We start from the raw sequence: 16,503 nt of genomic DNA, 5'->3' as shown, positions 1-16,503 counted from the left end.
TTGTTCTCAACTAGCCTACCTGGTTAAATAAAGGTGAAATAAAAAAATGTAAAATACAGAATGTGATTGTCAAAATGTTTCTGTGAGATTTATTTTGCTTTTCTGTAAGCTGTCCACCAATCTACAGTGTGTTGCTGATATGACAAAAAACTAAACCTTGCACTTGACTTTTCCTACAAGCACTGACTTTGCTGATAACTTCATTATTGAGGAAAAATGTGCTTACGACGACTGTGATATGAGGCTGTATCACCTAGCTATCTTAAGACGCATGCTAACTGTAAGTTGCTCTTGATAAGAGCGTCTGCTTATTGTCTGAAATGTAAATGACAAGGCAGTGAGAAGTTACAAGTGAATCCTGTTATTTTACTGAGAGACAGAGACAATTACGCCTCCGCAAGAAGTGTGTTTCACACCTTCACTCTCCTCCCAACCACCTGTATGCCGGTAACAGGATGCAAACCGCCAACCTGAACCTGCCCACATTCACACACACACACACACACACACACACACACACACACACGCATACACACACACTCACTCAAAGTCACTGAAGTAGAACACACGCCACACTTGACACAATAATATCCTCCTTAAGGCGTATTGTCAAAGCTCAATCTCGCTCCAGTCAAAATAAAACAAATCATGAAAGAAAGCCTGTTCATTAAAACTAATTAAAATGCTGTGTATGTATGGAGCCGTATTGTCACTGTCTCTCAGTAAAATAACAGGATTCACTTGTAACTTCTCACTGCCTTGTCATTTACATTTCAGACAATAAGCAGACACTCTTATCAAGAGCAACTTACAGTTAGTTAGTGCATGCATCTTAAGATAGCTAGGTGATACAGCCACATATCACAGTCGTCATAAGCACATTTTTCCTCAATAATGAAGTTATCAGCAAAATCGGTGCTAGTGCTGTTACGATGATCGTATTTCCGCCACACTGGCAGTCAAGAGACATGACCACAGTAAAATTCTACATGACCTTTGAGTCACGGTAATCTCCGCTAATGCACTCTGGACATGCCTTTGTAGTAGCCTACCCAACTTGCTAACAATCATCAGGTCCTAATGGCCTGGTACTCAGGGCTCTAGTGCCCCTCCATCAGGTCCTAATGGCCTGGTACTCAGGGCTCTATTGTCCCTCTATCAGGTCCTAATGGCCTGGTACTCAGGGCTCTAGTGTCCCTCCATCAGGTCCCAATGGCCTGGTACTCAGGGCTCTATTGTTCCTCCATCAGGTCCCAATGGTCTGGTACTCAGGGCTCTATTGTCCCTCCATCAGGTCCCAATGGTCTGGTACTCAGGGCTCTATTGTCCCTCCATCAGGTCCTAATGGCCTGGTACTCAGGGCTCTATTGTCCCTCCATCAGGTCCTAATGGCCTGGTACTCAGGGCTCTATTGTCCCTCCATCAGGTCCCAATGGCCTGGTACTCAGGGCTCTATTGTCCCTCTAACCACTCTGACATCAATGCAAATGCGAAATGCAATGGAAAATCACATCAAACACTAATCATCAAAACAGTATGTGCTTTTAAAACTCACCTCACTGTGATCTATCAGTTTGAAGAAATAAGTTTAACAGGTTGAAACTGAGTGGAAAACATGGTTCTTGTGGAGGTTGTTTCAAAGCCTAACAACTAAATGGACAGGGCTTTCTAAGGTAATGATTCGTTCAAAACACCCATATGCAAATTAGAGCTTGTGCATAAGCATAGGCCATACCGTATATGAGCCCAAGTCCGAAAAAAAACCTGAATTAAAATATTGATTGTGCCTTTATACAATACATAGCCAACAGCATATTACGCAAGTCAGAGAAACGTAATACTGATTTAAGATATCTTTGGTACATAATTGGTCTAGCCTAAATTAATCTAATTCAAATAAAGCCTACAATTATAGTGAATTTGTTTTAGATTTTGAATAGCCTAGTAATATGGATTTTTCTAAAATGTCATAATTAATAGACTGACACATTACCTTTAGCTACAGAATATTTCACCACCATGAGTTTCCATCTCTTCACCTGTCTCCTTCATTCCTTTCTCCAGCACGCAGAGGGGCTGTCAACAGTTAAATTAAATATGCTTTGTTGTGAAAACATGTTACTATCGATGTTCCCGAACATATTTCACTTGGTTTCACAAATTAAGCACTGGGTAGTTGCAAGAACAGAGCCCATTGGGAGAATACCCATTTGATAATGGACCATTTGATACTGAACAAAAATATAAACGCAACATGTAACAACTTCAACGATTTTACTGAGTTACAGTTCATATAAGTAAATCAGTTAATTGAAATAAATTCAATAGGCCTTAATCTATGGATTTCACATGACGCAGCCATGGGTGGGGAGTCAGGCCCAGCCAATCAGAGTGAGTTTTTCCCCACAAAAGGTCTTTATTAGACAGAAATATTCCTCAGTTTAATCAGCTGTCCGGCAGGCTGGTCTCAAACGATCCCGCAGGTGAAGACACCAGATTTGGAGGTCCTGGGCTGCTGTGGTTACACGTGGTCTGCGGTTGTGAGGTCGGTTGGACATACTGCCAAATTCTCTAAAACGATGTTGGAGGCAGCTTATGGTAGAGAAATTAACATTAAATTATCTGGCAACAGCTCTGGTGAACATTTCTGCAGTCAGCATGCAATTGAACACTCCTCAAAACATCTGTGACATTGTGTTGTGTGACTAAACTGCACATTTTAGAGTGGCCTTCTATTGTCCCCAGCACAAGGTGCACCTGTGTAATGATCATTCTGTTTAACCAGCTTCTTGATATGCCACACCTGTCAGGTGGATGGGTTATCTTGGCAAATGAGAAATGCACACTAATGGGGATGTAAACAAATTTGTGCACAACATTTGAGAGAAATATGCTTTTTGTGATTATGGAAAGTTCCGGGATCTTTAATTTCAGCTCATGAAACATGGGAACAACACTTTATATGTTCTGTTTATATTTTTCTTCAGTATAAATCTAAACTAATTTGACATATTAGTAAAGACAAGATTAAATTGAGAATAGTCTGATAGGTGAAAATATAATATATTGATGAGAGAACAGTGGGTGCAGCCTGAGGTAAGGAACAGAGAGCAAGCTTTTTTTTTGTGATTTTCTGAAATCATCATTAGCCTGTAGTCACATCATGCAGCCCATACAGTATATATTTAGATTTCTAATGCATTCTAAGGTTTGTATCATTCACAACTAAAGATGCCAAATAACTCTTAATCTGGCATATAGGACCAGTTTCAAATTATCCAAACAAATTACCACAACATTGCCACTTCATATGCACACACTATCACTCCGGAATGGGAAATATATCCTTTCTATTTTATTCAGCTGTCCAAATATATTCTTCTTACTATAAAATTATATAATATAAAATAAGGGCACGGGACTTATAAGCATGTCTTGTCTGCTAAATGAACAAGCCTACAGCCTATGGCATGGTACATAACCAGTTAACATACAGTAGGCCAACTCATATTCTTTTCTTCTGAAATACATTTTCTTCATATCATAGTGTTTCTTTAGACCCGACTAAAATAAATAATGAATTTATTGTGATGGTGTATATTCAATTGACTTATTAGACTTTTTAAAATGTAGATGTTCCAATGGCATGCATCAGAGGATTGTATGCTGCTTGTATGAGTGGAGCCTTGAGATGCTAAACATGTTTATGTTAATTAATGGTCAATTACCTTGAGACCGGCAGTCTTTTGCATGACGATAACCAGCTGACAGAATTTCATGACCGCCACAGCCCTAGTTGGTGTGTTGGAAAACTCAAGAGCAATGTTTTTGTTTTTTTGTCATATCAGCAACACACCATAGATTTGTGGAGCAAGATTGAGCTTTGACAATACGCCTTAAGGAGGATATTATTGTGTCAAGTGTGGCATGTGTTCTACTTCAGTGACTTTGAGTGAGTGTGTGTGTATGTGTGAGGTGGGCAGGTTCAGGTTGGCGGTTTGCATCCTGTGACCGGCATACCGGTGGTTGGGAGGAGAGTGAAGGTGTGAAACACACTTCTTGCGCTGTGTATGTGCGGGGGCGTATTGTCACTGTCTCTCAGTAAAATAACAGGATTCACTTGTAACTTCTCACTGCCTTGTCATTTACATTTCAGACAATAGGCAGACGCTCTTATCAAGAGCAACTTACAGTTAGTGCATGCATCTTAAGATATGCCAGATAGCTAGATGATACAGCCACATATCACATAAGCACATTTTTTCTCAATAATGAAGTTATCAGCAAAGTCAGTGCTTGTAGGAAAAGTCAAGTGCAAGGTTTAGTTTTTTGTCATATCAGCAACACACTGTAGATTTGTGGACAGCTTACAGGAAAGCAAAATAAATCTCACAGAAACATTTTGACAATCACATTCTGTATAGCAGGGCTCTCCAACCCTGTTCCTGGAGACTACTGTCCTGTAGTCTACAACAGGGCTCTCCAACCCTGTTCCTGGAGACTACTGTCCTATAGTCTAAAACAGGGCTCTCCAACCCTGTTCCTGGAGACTACTGTCCTGTAGTCTAAAACAGGGCTCTCCAACCCTGTTCCTGGAGACTACTGTCCTGTAGTCTAAAACAGGGCTCTCCAGCCCTGTTCCTGGAGACTACTGTCCTATAGTCTAAAACAGGGCTCTCCAACCCTGTTCCTGGAGACTACTGTCCTGTAGTCTAAAACAGGGCTCTCCAACCCTGTTCCTGGAGACTACTGTCCTATAGTCTAAAACAGGGCTCTCCAACCCTGTTCCTGGAGACTACTGTCCTGTAGTCTAAAACAGGGCTCTCCAACCCTGTTCCTGGAGACTACTGTTCTGTAGGTTTTCACTCCAACCCTAATCTAGCACACCGGATTGTAATAATTAGCTGGTTGATAAGCTGAATCAGGTTTGTTACAACTGGGGTTGGAGTGAAAAGCGACACGAGGGTAACTCTCCAGGAACAGGGTTGGAGACCCCTGGTATACAGAGTGTAGGCTGTAGATTGCGTCTGTATATTTTGTGGGAGCATATTGAGTCACTGATGGTAAACTGAATAACTAGGACTGGCTGAACTGAATGCAGGTCTATTTTCATCTCCGTCATGTGAGAACATTGCCAGAGGGTGTTTTGTGTGTGTTCGTCCGCCTGTGTGTCTATGTCCGTCTGTGTGTGCAAGTGTGTGTGTGTTTGTATGTGGACCAGATTCCACTGGTGGCTCAGAATACCTCATCACCTTGTCAGTGGCCTGCCACCACTGGTTGCACCCCAGTGTATAAGAGCCAAGATGGGAGCCACAACCACACACACACACACACATTCAGACAGGGAGTTTCTGTACCGCACAGAGAAAACTATACACAACTTCTGTACAAATCTATTTTTTTGTCTGTTTGTTTTCACACAACACTTCTTGGGTAGCTCAAGAATAGCCTGTTAAATGAGAGAACAGTCCTGGTTCAACAAACAACTAAAGCATACAGGTCCAGTTCAGAATGAGGTTGAAGCTACAGATCCCTTCTCCGCACCACATAAACACCCTATCCCCACTGGGACGGCCTTAAAGTTAGCCTCCCTCCAAATACACTGTCCCCGAGTCATCCAAGCTCAAGTACAGAAATACAGAGTACAGAGACATTGTACATCACAAAGGAAAGGTACAACCAAAGGGGAATTGAATGGGGGTAGGCAGTACAGTACGTGAGGGGTTGATGGGAACTGACTGGGAATGGGGATTGGCAGAGGAAGATCCTCTGGTTGTTGTGGTCCTTTGTCAGGTCATCCAGTGTCAACTCAAAAATAGAGATACAGTATACTGATAAATCTATATCTATAGTGTGGAAAATAGTCCTTAGAACTCTATCTTTCTGAGGAGGGCATCCTGCATATCTAATTTATTACATTATGTATGGTGAAGCACTGTGAGGTGTTTCTCAGTGCTGCCACACAGAGGGGGAGATGCAGACAGTGAAACCAATGCATTGGATTCAACCCAACCAGAGAAAGACATCTGGCATTTGACTACAGAATCTATCAATACGAGACATCACCTCCTAAGTTATTCTTCAACACACTGTCTGGCAGGCAGTCTTGAAGCACATCCCTTTAGTATGTACAGAGTACAGACAATACTGTGAGGTGCATGTATAATTTACAGTGTACAGTGTAGTGAAAGTCAAGCGTAGGGTGTATCAGGATTCCCTTTTGTCTGAAAGGTTTGCTGAGGTGCAGGAAAAGCGATTGGAGCGATGCCTCCTCTCCTCTCCTCTCCCCTTTACTACACCCATCAACCCATCCAAGGTGATAAGGACAGACTGTCTCTGGGGACGCCTTAGCGCCAGACGAAACTGTGTAGAGAAGGATGAACGTCCTTCTCTCTCCATCTATTGCTTTCATTTTCTCTTTCTTTCTGTACTCTCGCTATCGTTAGCTTTCCCTCCTTGATATCCTCTCTCTTTCTCTCTCTCTAATGGCTTTATTGGCATGGGAAACATGTGTTAACATTGCCAAAGCAAGTGAACTAGATAATAAACAAAAGTGAATAAACAATAAAAATGAACAGTAAACATTACACACACAGAAGTTCCAAAATAATAAAGACATTTCAAATGTCATATTATGTCTATTTACAGTTTAGTAGTTACGTGCAAATAGTTGAAGTACAAAAGGGAAAATAAATCAACATAAATATGGGTTGTATTCTCTCTCTCTCATTGTTCTCTCTCTCTCTCTCTCATTATGTTTTTTCTCTCTCTCTCTCATTACACTCTCTCATTATGTTCTCTATCATTATGTTCTCTATCATTATGTTCTCTCTCTCTCTCTCTCTCTCTCATTATGTTCCCTCTCTCTCTCATTATGTTCACTCTCTCTCATTATGTTCTCTCTCTCTCTCTCACTCTCATTATGCTCTCTCTCTCATTATGTTCTCTCTCTCATTATGTTCTCTCTCTCATTATGTTCTCTCTCTCATTATGTTCTCTCTGTCTCTCTCTCTCATTATGTTCTCTCTCTCTTTCTCGCTCTCATTATGTTCTCTCTCTCATTATGTTCTCTCTCTCATGTTCTCTCTCTCTCATTATGTTCTCTCTCTCTCTCATTATGTTCTCTCTCTCATTGTGTTCTCTCTCTCTCATTATGTTCTCTCTCTCTCATTATGTTCTCTCTCTCTCTCATTATGTTCTCTCTCCCTCTCTCTCTCATTGTGTTCTCTCTCTCTCATTATGTTCTCTCTCTCATTATGTTCTCTCTCTCTCTGTCATTATGTTCTCTCTCTGTCTGACAAGGTACAAATCTGTCATTCTGCCCCTGAACAGGCAGTTAACTCACTGTTCTTAGGCCGTCATTGAAAATAAGAATTTGTTCTTAACTGACTTGCCTAGTTAAATAAAGGTCAAAATTAAAATTATGTTCTCTCTCTCTCTGTCTCTCTCTCTGTCATTATGTTCTCTCTCTCTCTCTGTCATTATGTTCTCTCTCTCTGTCATTATGTTCTCTCTCTCTGTCATTATGTTCTCTCTCTGTCATTATGTTCTCTCTCTCATTATGTTCTCTCTCTGTCATTATGTTCTCTCTCTCATTATGTTCTCTCTCTGTGTCACTCTCTCTCTTTCTCTCTTTCCTCCTGTCTCTTTTCTGTTTTTTTATGCCTGCTGTATTTACAATGTTACATTTTACAGTAGTATTTGTGGTTTAATAGATACATTGCTGAAGATATTGTTTAGAATAATAATCTCTCTCTCTTATTACGTTCTCTCTCTCTCTCATTACACTCTCTCTCATTATGTTCTCTCTCTCTCTCTCTCTCTCTCTCTCTCTCTCTCTCTCATTATGTTCTCTCTCTCTCTCTCTCTCGCTCTCTCATTATGTTCTCTCTCATTATGTTCTCTCTCTGTGTCATTATGTTCTCTCTCTCTTTCATTATGTTCTCTCTCTGTCATTATGTTCTCTCTCTGTCATTATGTTCTCTCTCTCTCTCATTATGTTCTCTCTCTCTCTCTCTCATTATGTTCTCTCTCTCATTATGTTCTCTCTCTCTCCTTATGTTCTCTCTCTCTGTCACTCTTTCTCTCTTTCCTCTTGTCTCTTTTCTGTTTTTTATGCCTGCTGTATTTACAACGTTACATTTTACAGTAGTATTTGTGGTTTAATAGATAAATTGCAGAGAATATTGTTTAAAATAGTGAGGTAATATGAAACAGGTAGGTTAATTTGCGTCAAATTCCTTTCAAAACAATGATGTAAGTCTGCTTCCCGGGAATCCAATAACTCAAGTATTTGAGTTACTGATGCCCTTTCCCCATCATGTGAGACCTTAAACAAGGAAAGATAAGGAAAAGCAAATGACCTTATTAAGATCAGATGCAAAAAAACAGGCCAGGGAGTGACACCACAATTCAGATTGAAAGATTACAATATTATTAGATGGCCAGAAGGGGTAGACCAAGAGGAACATTGAGGTTCATGCATGGCACTGAAACTAAATCCATTATACTCAATCAAATTTGAATCAATCCATAAAAACATTAGGTCATTCAATTGGTGATTCAAAAAAGTATAAATAGAATCAGGCATTCATCTGCATTTGTTAAGATTTATTGTCAGCTGTAATTGGTGTTGGTAGCCTAACACGTGGGGAGCAGAGCGACATCTAGCCGTGACACAGTTCTCTATGGAAATTCTTATAGTAGCCTATTTCAATAGCTGAACATATCACTGCGGTTTACTGACATCTAGCAAGCACAAAACATGTCCATGTGCAATCTATTTGCCGTTTTCGTTCGTTAACATCAACACTGCATTATTGCAAGTCACTAATTCGTTGGAAACAAACAATTAAATGTCTTTCTATAGCGGCCAATGGCGGGAATACGAGCTACTCGATGAGATCCTTTGTCCCGCTCTGCCCCCTCTTTCCGCAAAATGACAGTGCCCTCATGTCATATTGACCATGCAGCGACCACTCAGGCTCTTTCGAAAAACATTCTCTGCGCAACAAAGCGCACTGTCACCGCTCTGCGCAATGGGAAGACCACCTCAATGTATTACTAGCCAAATAAAGGCTATTGGTGCTGATAATTAAACAACAAAAAACAACCGTCTTCATGCATAATTATGTTATGCATGCATATTTATGATTTTATATCAACGAATGTATAAGAATGTAATGTAATGCATTAGCAGAAACAAATCACTGCAAATGGGAAAATGCAATACAGGGGAAAGGACGCACTCTAAACCAAAACCATCATGTAATTGCATATAGGCCTAGGTAACAAAACAGTAATAAACTCACCTTAACTTTCCTGTTTTCTTGCACGTCAGCGCTCCGTCGGTCTCTTACAAATTAGATTGATTCCACATGGTGACTTCAGCAGCACCCACTCCAAACTGTTGAAAGTGCGTGTTTAGCAATAGTCATCAATATTTCATATTATAACGCATAACGCGTGGTTAGGCCTAATATATGTTATCGGTTTTTGTCTCTTTGAAAAACAGCGTGCAGCTTCCTCCTCTGCTGTTTGTATCCCTCCTATGAAATGCTTTCGCCCAGCTCTACATTGTTGACATTCGAGCGCTGACGTCACCCTGTCCCTCATTCACAACATTGCGCTGTGCATAAATTACACCAAAGCCCCCGTAGAGTTGAAATTGTACTCCAAATGGTGGGCGCATTTGGGATTGGTGAATTGCCTTTACAACCATGTCACCGTAAATTCCGTTATTATAGATGTGTGTGATTCACCGCGGAGCGAGGAACGGGAGAATGGCTAGGGATAATGAAGATCCTTTGAACCACCATCAATAGGCTAAAATAACATCCTCTTGATGCATATCATCATGCCAACCCGAAGACATAAAAAAATAAACACTACATTTTGACAGCATGATTTAAGATTAATACATCTCACTTATGACATGTATTACTAACCCCTCATTAACTGCTTATCACCACTCAGAGAAAAACAATCCCATAGTGCACATCATCAGCTTCCCCTTGAGTAGATACTCTTCACTCATTCACATCCCTGTTAGCCTACACCTAGGACCCAGAATGCATAATCTCATCCTGCTATAGATCCTTGACTGACTGAACAGTCTCCAGCCTTTAATTATTATTTTTTAAAACCTAGTTATTTAACTAGGCAAGTCAGTTAAGAACAATTTCTTATTTACAATGACGGCTTACCCCGGCCAAACCCTCACCCGGACAACGCTGGTCCAATTGTGCGCTGCCCTATGGGACTCCCAATCCCGGACGGTTGTGATTCAGCCTGGAATCGAACCAGGGTGTGGTGATGCCTCTAGCACTGAGATGCAGTGCCTTAGACCACTGCGCCACTCCGGAGCCTACTCTGAGTCAATATTCACATCATAAAAATGAATTCCCTTCGACCACACCCACAAATTGGAGAAAACAGACATTCTTTCCCATTGAGCCCCATTGTAAAATAGCCGACTTTGTCATCGATTTTATGTTATACAGAACTAACCAAACATTCAGAAATGCTGCTGTGTTATTCAATGTACATGTAACCTGGTAAAAAAATCCACACCTATGGTTCGCAATGCTCCCCAGTAAAGAAACAGGATGGATGCAAGATGAGCCCTGTAGCTTCAGGCTATTTGGTGTGGGAGAGTGGGAAATGTGGGGATCCGGTAGGCGACACTTAGCTATGTGTGAAAACGTTTCATCACAGGTAAGACATTTACAGTGTCTTCAGAAAGTTTTCATACCCCTTGATTTATTCCACATTTTGTTGTGTTATATCCAGAATTCAAAATTGATTACATATCTGTTTTTTCCCGCCCATCTACTGTCACGGCCGTCGTAGCGAGGAGACCAAGGCGCAGCGTCGTATGCGTACATACCACGCTCTTTATTATAAGAATGAACACTGAACAAAACTAACTGTGACGCTATACAAAGAGTACTGAACAGGCAACTACACATAGACAAGAACCCACAAATACCCTAGACAAAATGTCTACCTAAATATGGTCCCCAATCAGAGACAACGATAAACAGCTGCCTCTGATTGGGAACCAATTCAGGCCTCCATAGACATACAAATACCTAGACTTACAAAAACCCCTAGATATACAAAAACCTCTAGACAATACAAAAACTAATGTACCCACCCTAGTCACACCCTGACCTGACGAAAATAATAAAGAAAACAAAGATAACTAAGGTCAGGGCGTGACAGTACCCCCCCCTCCCAAAGGTGCGGACTCCCGACTGCAAACCTGAACTTATATGGGAGTGTCCGGCTGGGCATCTACCCTTGGTGGCGGCTCTGTTTCTGGACGCCGCCCCCCTCCTTTACACGGGTCCCTCCGCCTTTGTAGAGCGGGACCCTGGATTAATGCCGGAGGCCCCGGACTAGGGACCGTCACTGGAGACCCCGGGCTGGGGACCGTCACTGGAGACCCCGGGCTGGGGACCGTCGCTGGAGGCCCCGGGCTGGAGGCCCCGGACTGTGGCCCGTCGTTGGAGATTCCGGACTGTGGCCCGTCGTTGGAGGTTCCGGACTGTGCCCCGTCGTTGGAGGTTCCGGACTGTGGCCCGTCGTTGGAGGTTCCGGACTGTGGCCCGTCGTTGGAGGTTCCGGACTGTGGCCCGTCGTTGGAGGTTCCGGACTGTGGCCCGTCGTTGGAGGTTCCAGACTGTGCCCCGTCGTTGGAGGTTCCGGACTGTGGCCCATCGTTGGAGGTTCCGGACTGTGGCCCGTCGTTGGAGGTTCCGGACTGTGGCCCGTCGTTGGAGGTTCCGGACTGTGAAATGTCGCCGGACGCTCTGGACTGGGTACTGTCGCCGGACGCTCTGGACTGGGTACTGTTGCCGGACGCTTTGGACTGGGTACTGTCGCCGGACGCTCTGGACTGGGTACTGTCGCCGGATGCTCTGGACTGCCGAGTTGCACTGGATACCTGGTGCGTGGTGCCGGCACTGGTGGTACCGGGCTGGGGACACGCACCTCAGGGCGAGTGCGGAGAGGAGGCACAGGTTGTACTGGACTGTGGAGGCGCACTGGAGATCTGCATCGCAGAGCTGGCACAATGCGTCCTGGCTGGATGCTCACTTGAGCCCGGCAAGTGTGGGGCGCTAGCACAGGACGCATTGGGCTGTGCAGACGTACCTTAGTCACGGTATGCAGAGCCGGCGCAGGATATCCTGGTCCAAGGAGGTATACTGGAGACCAGGAGCGCTGAGCCGGCACCATCCGTCCTGGCTGGATGCCCATTCTAGCCCAGCAACTGCGAGGAGCTGGAATAGAGCGCACCGGGCTAAGAATGCGAACTGGAGACACTGTGCGCATCTCTGCATAACACGATGCCTGACCAATTACACACTCCCCACGGTAAGCATGAGGAGTTGGCTCAGGTCTCCAACCTGACTCAGCCAATCTCCTTGTGTGCCCCCCAATTTTTTTTTCTTGTGGGTGCCTCTCGGGCTTCCTTGCTAACTGTGTCCCTCGTATCGTCGCCGTTACACGCTGCTTGGTCCTTTTATGGTGGGTTCTTCTGTCACGGCCGTCGTAGCGAGGAGACCAAGGCACAGCGTGGTATGCGTATATTCTCTTTATTATAAGAATGAACACTGAACAAAACTAACAAAATGAACCGTGACGCTATACAAAGAGTACTGAACAGGCAACTACACATAGACAATAACCCACAAATACCCTAGCAAAATGGCTACCTAAATATGGTCCCCAATCAGAGACAACGATAAACAGCTGCCTCTGATTGGGAACCAATTCAGGCCACCATAGACATACAAATACCTAGACTTACAAAAACAAAAGTGAGAAAAATGCCTGCCATGGACGTTTCCCAGTTGCTTTGAATGTTCAAAATCATAGTGTCATTGGCAGTTTGAAGGGACTCAAATTGTTTTTCATATCCAATTCAAATCTGATCTGCTTCCTGCAGTCTGAACAGCCAAAAAGCACAAGGAATCAGAACCTCCTTCTTAAGTGGTTTGAAATCAGATTATAAATCAGATTCCTGGCCATGCAACTGATTTATTTGCTCTTAAGTGGTTTTTAGACTGCTATTTGGCATATATTGTTGCTTGCTATCTACTCTGTTCACAGTTTGACAAGAACATGTGGTAGCTAGCTAACTAATTTGTTAATTATTTACAGACAAATTAGTGAATGCTAGAGAGCTAAACAGCTGCCTAGCTAGCTAGTTGACTGCTGTGGCTTGTTTTGAAAGTTGGATCAATGTATCCTTTGAGGCTTTAAAAGTGTTCTTACACTGGGATTTTGAACACCTAAAGCAACTGGGAAACATCCATGGCAGGCATTGTTGTCAATGTATCAGCTTGCTAGCTACCTCACTTCTGAGCGATGGGAAGCATGAGCACCACAACCAATCATCCTACACCACTGCGCACACACCCGCCATGACAATTAACATAGCCATGTAAACAAATGACTGCTGGCTGAACACACACCAACCAGATTTAGTCACTTGCAGTTTGGGCAGTCAGTATTCCAAAACGGATTTCAAAAACAAAACTGAGCATTTGAGCATTAAGCCTTTGAGCATTAAGGCCTGTGAACAAGGCTTTAGTCACCCACAGTGAAACATCCAGACAACCTATTTCAAGATAATTGTTCCAGGCTGTAAGACAGAATGTGTGAGTCTCCACCAGAACAAGAATCTCACCTGGACAAACAACAGAGCTACATTTCATATGAATGATCAATTATAGACAATCATCATTTCATTCATCATTTATGGCCATGTGTTACATAATTAGACAGATATGATTCAGAGGTTGAGAGAGTGTCCTCTCCTCTGCATTATGCAGAAACATAGGACTATTGGTTCAGTACGGAGGCTGCATTAGTCAGGCAGAGAGAGCGTGATTTATAATATAGAGACAGCAGATCCCCAAGGAGCTGGCAAGCCATTACGTTTTATCAGGTTGCCACAGACTTGCTGCTCCTGGAGCCCATTTATTTTCCCTGGGTGGTATTCAGATCAGCCCACATTCTCAATGTCAAGTGGTATAAATAACCAAAGCTGATTCTATCTGCTCAACAGCAGGAAATTATGTACAAAGTGGTAATGCAAGGAGCCAGTGATGGGGATAATCACACAATTTACCTATGCTTCAAATGCAGTGTAAAATTGACAAGGAAGAAACACAGATTTAGCTTTGCTAGTCATGTCCCATATACGCTACTGCCAACAATGCATTTCTACAACAGATACTGGAGACAAAATAGACAGGGAGACACAACTACACACAGTCAATCTGACAAGGCTCTCAGAAAACTAAACAACAGGAGACCATTGCCTACGTTTGAACATGACCTGATATTGAACAAGACATTTCTGCAAGTGAAAGAAAATAGGAGAGCTCTCGATAAAAGGAAGTGGAGGACTAGGCTTAGCCACACTGGGGGGCTTTGAGGAATTAGTCTGTCACCAAACCATACTGTCAATTCCCTCGTTTCCTCTACTCCTTTCTTTTTAAAGTAGAGATTACAGATGACACAGCAGTGACAGACAAGCTTGTTATTTGTCTTGATGGAAATATGTAGGATACATTCCTGCGTGGGCAGGTTGGTGGGTGGGGCCTTAGGTTCAAACTCTGTGCAAATGTTTCGTTTAAGACTGAATGATTGTATGGAAGCTTTCATACACAGAACTTGAAATTGAACAACCAAATCAAATTATTGTATCCAAGATTATCATACTCCAGTTTTGACCTAATCAAGCTAATGAAATATGATGGTAACTTTTGAAACACTTTCAAGTAACTTGGATTTGCAAACATTATGAACACAATATCTATCATACATACTTCACAACATAATCTTGTAGTTTTTGGATATAACTTCATACTCGGAAACAAGTCAATGTAAGTATATTTATTCACCATGCAGGGTATATCCCTCAGGTTAAGGTCAGGCAGCTCATCATGCTGTAGCCACAACATTTACCTTCCAGAGAACAATATAACATTTACATGAAAGAAACAAGTGAATGCTCCATGTGATGAAGATACTGTAGTAGGTTTCTTACTTTAACTGTATTTTCACAGTAGCTAGCTTGTAACAGGAATGCCAGGAATGACGGTGAGTGAGATCATCAGTCTTCTTAACCATCACAAGCCAGTCATGTTAGTCACTAGTCAGTGATATAGCCGTCATCCTCACTGCACTGCAGACAAAGCAAACCCCATCTATTGTCACTGTGCTGTTTCAACTGGGAGACACAAAAACATACTTCAGAAACATTAAAATGCTTTCAGATTTTGTTCCATACCTTCCTCATATACTACATTTACACGGAACAAAAATATAAACGCAATATGTAAAGTGTTGGTCCCATATTTCATGAGCTGAGATAAAAGATCACAGAAATTTCTCTGACATTTTGTGCACAAATTTGTTTACACCCCTGTTAGTGAGCATTTCTCCTTTGCCAAGATAATCCATCCACCTGACAGGTGTGGCATATCAAGAAGCTGGTTAAACAGCATGATCATTACACAGGTGCAACTTGTGCTGGGGAAAATAAAAGGCTACACTAATATGTGCAGTTTTGTCACACAACATTGATGTAACGGTCGTCGTATGAAGGAGAAGACCAAAGCGCAGCGTGGTAAGTGTTCATCTTGATATTTAACGTGAACACTGAAACAAAAACAATAAACGACAACGTGAAATAACTAAACTGAAACAGTACCGTTTGGACCAAACACTGACACAGATAACAAAAAACCCACAACTCAAAAGTGAAACCAGTCTACCTAAGTATGATTCTCAATTAGGGACAACGATTGACAGGTGCCTCTGATTGAGAACCATACCAGGCCGAACACAGCAATCCCAAATCATAGAAAAAAGAACATAGACAACCCACCCAACACACGCCCTGACCATACTAAAACAAAGACCTAAGGTCAGAACGTGACAATTGACGTCTCAAGTTTTGAGAGTGAGTGCAATTGGCATGCTGAATGGGGGGAATTTCTACCAGAGTTGTTGCCAGAGAATTTAATGTTAATTTCTCTACCACAAGCCACCTGGCAGTACGTCCAACCGGCCTCACAACCGCAGACCACGTGTAACCACGCCAGCCCAGGACCTGCACATTTGACTTCTTCACCTGCGGGATCGTCTGAGACCAGCCACCCAGACAGCTGATGAAACTGTGGGTTTGCAGAACAGAATAATTTCTGCTCAAACTGTCAGAAACCAGGGAAGCTCAGCTGCATGATCGTCGTCCTCACCAGGGTCTTGTCCTGACTGCAGTTCGACGTCGTAACCGACTTCAGTGGGAAAATGCTCACCTTTGATGGCCACTGGCATGCTGGAGAAGTGTGCTCTTCACGGATGAATCGCAGTTTCAACTGTACCAGGCAGTTGGCAGACAGCATGTACGGCGTCGTTAGTGCAAGTGGTTTGTTGATGTCAACGTTGTGAACAAAGTGCCTCATGGTGGCGGTGGGGTTA

At 42.7% G+C, this 16,503-nt stretch overlaps 1 protein-coding gene across 1 annotated transcript in view; it reads right to left on the bottom strand.

The window, feature by feature from the left end:
• LOC139375339 (transcription regulator protein BACH2-like) overlaps nt 1-9,587 on the bottom strand; it is a 53,985-nt gene extending 44,398 nt beyond the window's left edge. Inside the window, exon 1 of the mRNA XM_071117031.1 lies at nt 9,312-9,587. The gene's annotated coding sequence lies outside the window, so the exon portion shown is untranslated. The remainder of the gene's footprint in view (nt 1-9,311) is intronic.
• Nucleotides 9,588-16,503: the final 6,916 nt, after the last annotated feature.

The sequence above is a fragment of the Oncorhynchus clarkii genome, chromosome 19, assembly GCF_045791955.1.
Source record: "Oncorhynchus clarkii lewisi isolate Uvic-CL-2024 chromosome 19, UVic_Ocla_1.0, whole genome shotgun sequence".
NCBI classification, from domain to species: Eukaryota; Metazoa; Chordata; class Actinopteri; order Salmoniformes; family Salmonidae; genus Oncorhynchus; species Oncorhynchus clarkii.
The sequence above is the reverse complement of the archived record's forward strand: the minus strand, read 5'-3'. Positions and strand labels throughout refer to the sequence as shown.